Source organism: Lupinus angustifolius, unplaced genomic scaffold (assembly GCF_001865875.1).
Source record: "Lupinus angustifolius cultivar Tanjil unplaced genomic scaffold, LupAngTanjil_v1.0 Scaffold_79_77, whole genome shotgun sequence".
Taxonomy (NCBI): domain Eukaryota; kingdom Viridiplantae; phylum Streptophyta; class Magnoliopsida; order Fabales; family Fabaceae; genus Lupinus; species Lupinus angustifolius.
This window is the reverse complement of record NW_017723812.1, coordinates 7,955-15,908: the sequence shown is the minus strand read 5'-3', so window position 1 is coordinate 15,908 and position 7,954 is coordinate 7,955.

The window sequence follows — 7,954 nt, the reverse complement described above, 5'->3', positions numbered from 1 at the left end:
AATCGAAAGTCTAACAATAAATCATCAACAATGGAAAATAAAAGAGTGTTGGAGTTCAAGATTCTATAGGGCAAGCTTTCTTCAGAATTGTTGGAGAGGGAAAAGATAAGGAAAGGGAAATGTGTACTAGATGTTGACCTAGTTGATATTAGACTTCCTCTTCTTAATGAGCCCAAAGCTACTTTTAATTGCCAAAATGAGAAGCAAAAAGCTACTTCGGTATCCCCATAAACTATGACTCAGCATTTGCCTTATGCTTTTCAGTGGAAAAAGAGGAAACGGGCTAGCGTGTTGCTCAAGCCCAAACATGGGTTGATCTATAGGATCCTCGTGCTATTTTGGGCCAGAAAAACTCAAGCAAATTTGTGGACTCTTCTCCTGATTGTATTGAGGATATTAGTTGCTCTAGTGGGGGTATTAAAATTATAGACTTCTTAAGTGAGTCTAAATCTAAGGGGAGATTATTAAAGAGGAACAAAAATCCTTTAGTGCCTTTTAAATCCTATTCTCATATATTGGCCAACATAAAATAGAAAACAGTAAAAAAGAAAAGGAAGATAGCTCAAAGGAAAGGTAAGAAGATTATGACCAGTGGTGGTGTTATTCAAAAGGAAAGTTGAATCTCCATTTCTTCTGCTTCAAGTCATGTGTTAGGGGAGCCTCAAAATGTGTTGGTTTCATCAATCAGTGATTTTATTACTGAGTCAAATGTGAGGATGACCAATAGGCTTAATTCCAAGAATGGTGAACAAAATGCTAGGAAGATATGGGATTTAGGTAAATGTAGGGGTGTTATGATTTAAGGGGGTGAAATTGGTGTTATTAAGAAAATTGCAGAATTTGAGGAAATGGATAGGATTGGCTTTGCTGATTCTAACCAAGGGGAACAAGGATGTTATCAATGCTTTGTCTTTCTCACAATGTGAAGGGTTAGGGAGCAGTCTGAAGATAAGAGGTGTGATGGGGTTAATAAAAAACAATGATGTGAAATTTATTGGTCTTCAAGAGACAAAATTGGAAGAGTGTGAACCATCTTTTTGTTATGGTCTTTGGGGAAACAATGACTGCGATTGGAATTTCAGCTTGTCGGTTGGGAGGTCCGAGGGTATTTTGAGCATTTGGGACAACACTAAATTTCACAAACTCAATACATTTCGAGGCACCGGTTTTTTGGCAACGTTAGGAATTTGGCTTAATGTTCAGGTAACTTGTTGTTTAGTTAATATATATTCTTCTTGCTTGATTGCTCAGGAAAAAATATTATGAGGTGAACTTCTGAATCTGAAACATAGCTTGGGAGATGTTTTGTGGTGTTGTTTTGGTGATTTCAATTTCATTAGAAGTGAATCCAAAAGGAAAGGTGTTGATGGAGGAATTTGTAAAAAGGATATGCAATTGTTTAATGATTAGATTAGGGAGATGGAATTGGTGGAAATGCCTCTAATTGGTAGAAATTTTACGTGGTACCAATCTTGAAATGGTGCCATAAGTAGGCTTGATAGGTTCCTTGTTTCAGTAGGTTGGTTCTTGATATGGCCAGGTACAGCTCAGAAAAAAATATTATGAGGTGAACTTCTGAATCTGAAACATAGCTTGGGAGATGTTTTTTGGTGTTGTTTTGGTGATTTCAATTCCATTAGAAGTGAATCCAAAAGGAAAGGTGTTGATGGGGGAATTTCTAAAAAGGATATGCAATTGTTTAATGATTGGATTAGGAAGATCGAATTGGTGGATATGCCTCTAATTGGTAGAAATTTTACGTGGTACCTATCTGGAAATGGTGTGATAAGTAGGCTTGATAAGTTCCTTGTTTCATTAGGTTGGTTCTCGATATAGCCAGGTACAGCTCAATGGGCTTTGAGTAAAGATTTTCCCGATCACTTTCCTAGTGTTTTGTGACAAAAGAAGGTGAATATGGGGCTGATTCCTTTTAGATTTAACAATTGTTGGCTTCAACATCATACATTTGCAAATTTAGTCTCAAAAAAATGGAATGATGCTGAGAGTGTAGGAAGGAAGGCTTTTATTGTGAAAGAAAAATTAAAGTATTTAAAAGAGAGTATCAAGGTTTGAAATAATGAGTCATTTGGGTGACTTGATTCAAAGTTGGGGCAATTAGTCAAGGATATTCAAGAGTTGGATATCTTGCGAGACTCAACTTTGTTGCATTCAGATCAAGTGTATTTGAGAAAGACTTTATCTGCAGAGTGGTGGAAAACAACAAATTTCGAGGATAACCTTTTGAGGCAAAAATCTAGGAATAAATGGTTGAAGGAGGGGGATGTTAACACTAGTTTCTTCCATGCTTGCATTAATAATAGAAGAAGGAGAAATCAAATTTGAGGAATGTGGATTGATGGAGTGTGGTGTGAGGAGGGTGCAACAATAAGGAGTGGGATAACAAATTACTTCAAAAGGATTTTCTCTAGTTTGCCCAGGGTGAAGCCGAAATTGGATGGGGTTCATTTTCATACTTTGGATGAAAACCAGATTAGAGCTTTGGATGCAGACATATTGGAAGAGGGGATTAGAATGGCAGTTTGGAGTTGTGCTGGTGACAAGAGCTCGGGACCAGATGGTTTCAATTTTAGATTCTTCCAAGAATTTTGGGGTTTGGTTTGTGAATACCCAATTTTGTCTGGCCCAAAATACATTTTTTCAAAAAAATAACAAGATAAACGTTTTGGGTTTATATAAAAAAAATAACATTTTTATGTGTTCCAAAATAAAAATGATTCAAATTTGAATTTATGACTTTTATTAAATTTGAATTTTAAACATCATAATAGCATAAATCAAATTTTTGAATTTTAATTAAAAGCAAAAATCAAAATCTCCTTAACTTTCTCTTTGAAGTTAATAGGGGATTTGATTTGATTTTCAAACATGTGTCAAAATTCAACTTTAAATAGGCATATGAGACATGAAATCAAAAGGCTTGAAACAAATCACCATCCTCTAAAAATCATTCATCTAAAAAACTCCTCCATCAAATTTCATCTAAAAAAATCTTTCATTCATCACATATTCCCAAGAATCCTCAACCAAAAGATAACCAGAACCATCCAAAAGGTATAATCTACTACATCACAACAATCTTCTCAATAAAAAATAATTCGCTTTTCAATCATTTATCTCTTCTTTAGACATTATCTTTCACACATATTCATCCAACAAAAGACCAAGAAATCCACAATAATTCAAGATCTCTCATACACAAGAACACCGCCCAAAAAATGAGAAAAAAATACAAAGAAACTCAAGAGGAATTATAATTGCATTATTATACATTGTAGAGAAGTTTCATATACATGTCCAAGCGATGTCTTTGAGTCTATGTTACACAAAGTCCCTACCTCCACTATATGTCTGTTTGCATCGGTTAGCCTTTTTTGCACCTTTTTCGTGTTGCAGCATTTCATTGTTGTTGGAATCACTATGAGAGGTATGTCATTTTCATTACTTTCTTGTATAGTTGTGTTATTTTTGTTATCAATAATTGCATTGGTAATAATAATTATCACGATTTGTAACATATAATTATAACTACATCAAAAAGGTAAATGTATAAACAATACACTCTTTGCATACATACTATACGATTTTTTTTAATAAATATATAGTTTTAAAGCAAAATATGTAATTAATCAGTTTCTCATTATATATCAATTTAAAACATATTAAAAAAAAAAAACAACAAGCATTTATAAGTAAAAAAAATGAAATAATATTTAACTCAAAGATTGTAAGGTATGATGCAGTGTCGGACGTAAGGGCTACACTTCACTTCCTTATGATTAATAATATTTTCACGTCTTAAAAATATTTTATTTTTTAAATAAAAAAACAAAAAATGGAATTTCTTAACTAAGTTTTAATATGAGATGCGGTATCGGACGTAAGGGCTATGCTTCACTCATTTTAAAGAATAATAGTTTAAATTTTACTTTTTTTAAGAAATAAAATCAACCCAACAAATAAATTTTTTCTACCTAAAGAACTACATAGTCTTGATTCCCAAAAGGGGATACGTAGGACCAAGATCACTCTTGTCAGACATAATAATAAAATAAAGTTTTTTTGTTAAAAATATAATTATAACATAATTAATAATACATGCAATTTAGTAGGGTACTGTTCAAACGGGCAACTGAGGTGCTAATACCCTCCCTAGTGTGCAATCGACTCCCGAACCTGGATATCAAAGTCCAAGGCCCAATGTGATTGAGCAAAAAGATTTTTCTACATTTTTTATTGAAAAAATGTAGTGGCGACTGTAAATAAGGTCGTGCAGAATCGGGGCACAACAGCTGGCGACTCTGCTGGGGATTTTTTTAAGAGAGTCAGACCCATAAAAATTAAATGCATGAATTTTTATTTTTATTTTTATTTTTATTTTTATTTTTATTTTATTGTTATTCTTTACAACTTATTATAATATTAGCATAAGTATATGCTCTATACCCGAGCATTAGATCAGAAAGGACATCCGCCTTGTCGGTGAAGACTTTGGGCTTCACTTATATTGGTATGATGAACCACCCAGATTGTTACCAAATATCATGGGCCTTACCGGTGTGGACTATAGAACCCACTTGTAATCCCTAGGGTATTTGGATTTCCTCTCTTTGTGATTGGATGCAATCTGGACACCTTATAAGTAGACCCTATAAGATGTTTTGTATAAAAGCCTTATATTCTCATCCTAGGGTTAGGGTCTTAGATAACCCACAAAACCTATTAAGTATACCATATTTATGATATTGAATGCATGCATGTATATATATCTACATGCACCCAAAAATATATTATTCGAACATTCATTCATTTGTGCATTAATTCAAGAATAAATTTTTCATTGATTGGCTTATGCATTTATTCATTGCATTCAGAAATAAAAAAATCTTCATTAATCGACTCATGCACTTATTCATCACATTTAAGAATAACATCTTCATTGATTCGCTCATGCATTCGTTCATTGCATTCAAAAATAAAAAATCTTCATTAATTCACTCATGCATTTATTCATTACGTTTAAGAATAAAATCTTCATTACTTTTCTTATGCATTCATTCATTGCATTCAAAAATAAAAAATCTCATTGATTGGCTTATGCATTCAAAACAAGAAATTATTTCATTCATTCAATTATGCACTCATTCATTATATTCAAAAATAAAAAATCTTCATTAATTGACTCATGCATTTATTCATTACGTTCAAGAATAAATCTTTATTGATTGACTTATACATTCATTCATTGCATTCAAAAATAAAAATATTCATTAATTGACTTATGCATTCATTCAAAAAAAACCTCATTGATTGACTTATGCATTCATTCATGCATTCAAAAAAAAAGAAATTATTTAATTCATTCAATTATGCATTCATTAATACACTTTAAAAAATAAATACATCATTCATACGCACTCGCCTATTCATATATTAGTAAAAACAATTATTCAAAAAATTATACTTTATACATTACTGTAACATTTCATATGTTATCATCTCATTGTATTCATCATCACAAACTTTCTCATATAAAAAAAATATTTATACATGCATTGAAAGTGAGTCACATCATAAATTACATTTTTTAGTGGACTCATGCATCCGATAAAAAATAAAATTACATGCATTCATATACCTTATACATTATAAAAATATTTGCATCCTCACACTATTCATACATCTCAACATATACATAGTCATACATATTCTTTACATTTTGTGCATCATTTCGAGTTATATGTTGCATATCAATCCATGTAACATGATAAACAATGTTCACATCATGCATATTCTGCATCAATAAAAATTATTTCTCTACATACATTTTATGACCATATTGATAAGTGCACTCATCAATTGAAGAATTAGTTTTAAGAATACTAGTGTTGGACTCGGCTGAATGTGATCAGAGTCGAACATGGAGAAATTCAAGAAGATAGAGAGATGATGCAATTTATCCTACCCGACAAAAATTAGAGGCCCATTAAATTTTCATTTGAGGACCCAGTCGAGGCCAAGCCCATCGACACTTACTCGTGTTTCCTTTTTCATGAAAAATAATTTACTCTCAAATGCATATTTTTTAACAAGTATATACTAATGCATTAATCATATAAATTGCATCATCTCATACCTCACCCTACCAACCATATTAACCTAATCACATGACCCAGGAAAAAAACACCACAATATAAACCCAAATAAAATTAATCCATGCATTAATATGAGATATTTGATTCAAAAATAAAATAGAGGATGGTGCAAATATAAAACACAAAATGATGGGTATTTTTAGGTAGATATGTTAGATGACACAAGGCAGTTTTTGTTAACTCCCAAACACTAAGAAAATATCCTTAGTCACCTCATTTGAGCCCAGACATCTTGAAAGAAGATAATTTTTTAATAACCTCAATATGTTAATAACTCATGGAGGGTAGTTTTTCAATTGTTTTCCTTGACATTCAATTATTAAAATAAAAAATATTCTTTCACGCCAATCATATAACAAATGGATAAGAGAATAGAAAAAATGTTCCTTTCTTAAAGGGCCAAAAAAAAGAAAAAAACCCACTGAGAATCCTCAATTAATATCTCAGGCAAAAGTTAGGGAAAAATAAAGTGCAATAACCACAAAATGAACCCTTTACGAAAAAATATCGCATAAATCTTAGACCATTTTTATCCATAAAATTCTCGTAATAGTTGAATGTCATGCTAGAAAACTATTGAAAAAATAGGAAAAAGAAGAAAGGTGGAAGGTGGGTTTGGGAAACACATGTTTTGAGTCTTATATCCTTTTCTTGAAACCCCTTAGCCTAGCCACGATACAAGTTTAAAAAGACCTTGTCGAGGACTTATTCACCTAAAATGCGCATCATGAAAAAACGCTGACTCCACTAAGCTCATAATTTTTTATTAAAATATCTCATCTTTAATGCATAAGTTAAAATTTATTTTCTTACTATTATCATAGCCACCACCACATCTACTATTAGCCAAACACAAATCACCACTACCACATCTACACAAGCCAAAACCAAAAAAAAACCATCATTACCCCATCACCACTCATAACTTAAACATTTCCCAAGTTTGCATTGATCATTGCTTTAGTATTTATTTTTAAAGAGTTATGCATGAAATAAAGAGCACTAAAAACAAAGAAAAATTGGAGACCTCTCAAACTGGGGCAAATATTGAGGTGATTCACGATCCAAAGCCTTCTAGTCCAAGTATACCACATCAATTTCAATAGAAGGAAGACTCTTATTATCTCACATTGGGGCAGATTTTTTGGGATTGATATCACTTTCTAGTGTAAAGTCAAAAGAAGCCCAAACTGGGATAGTTTTTGGGTTGATCTCATTTTCTTGTGAAAATTTATAAAAACCCAAAACTGGGGCAATTGTGAAGTGACATTTCATGACTTAATAAGTTGATTCGATCACAAGAAGCCAAAATCTAGGATAAAGATCTTAAGTTACCATCTTCAAGGACAATTTCAACAATGACTTATGCTTCCTATGAATAAGACCATCACATATGAGGGTGTTAAAAAAAACAAAACAAAAAAAACTGTGAGGTTGAAAACCCGCAAGGGCGGCCTAAGGAAAATGAAGCGGTACTAAGTTGAAAACCTGAAAAGGTGATTTAGTATCATTACAAAAAAAAAAGAATTCCAGGCAGATACCTACATTAGGTATTCTGGGCAAAAATTAGGGAAAATAAAATAAACACACTCAAGATGAAGACTTGCTACTAAACAAATTGAGACAACTTTTTGGAGAACCTAAGCCTGATGAAGGTAGACAAAATAAGCACATTGGGGAATTTGTTGTTGTTATAAGAAAACCAACACTCTAGCAATAATTCATCAACAAGGCTACACTAGAGCAAAACAGATAGACTTATTCATTGTCCTCAATATTAT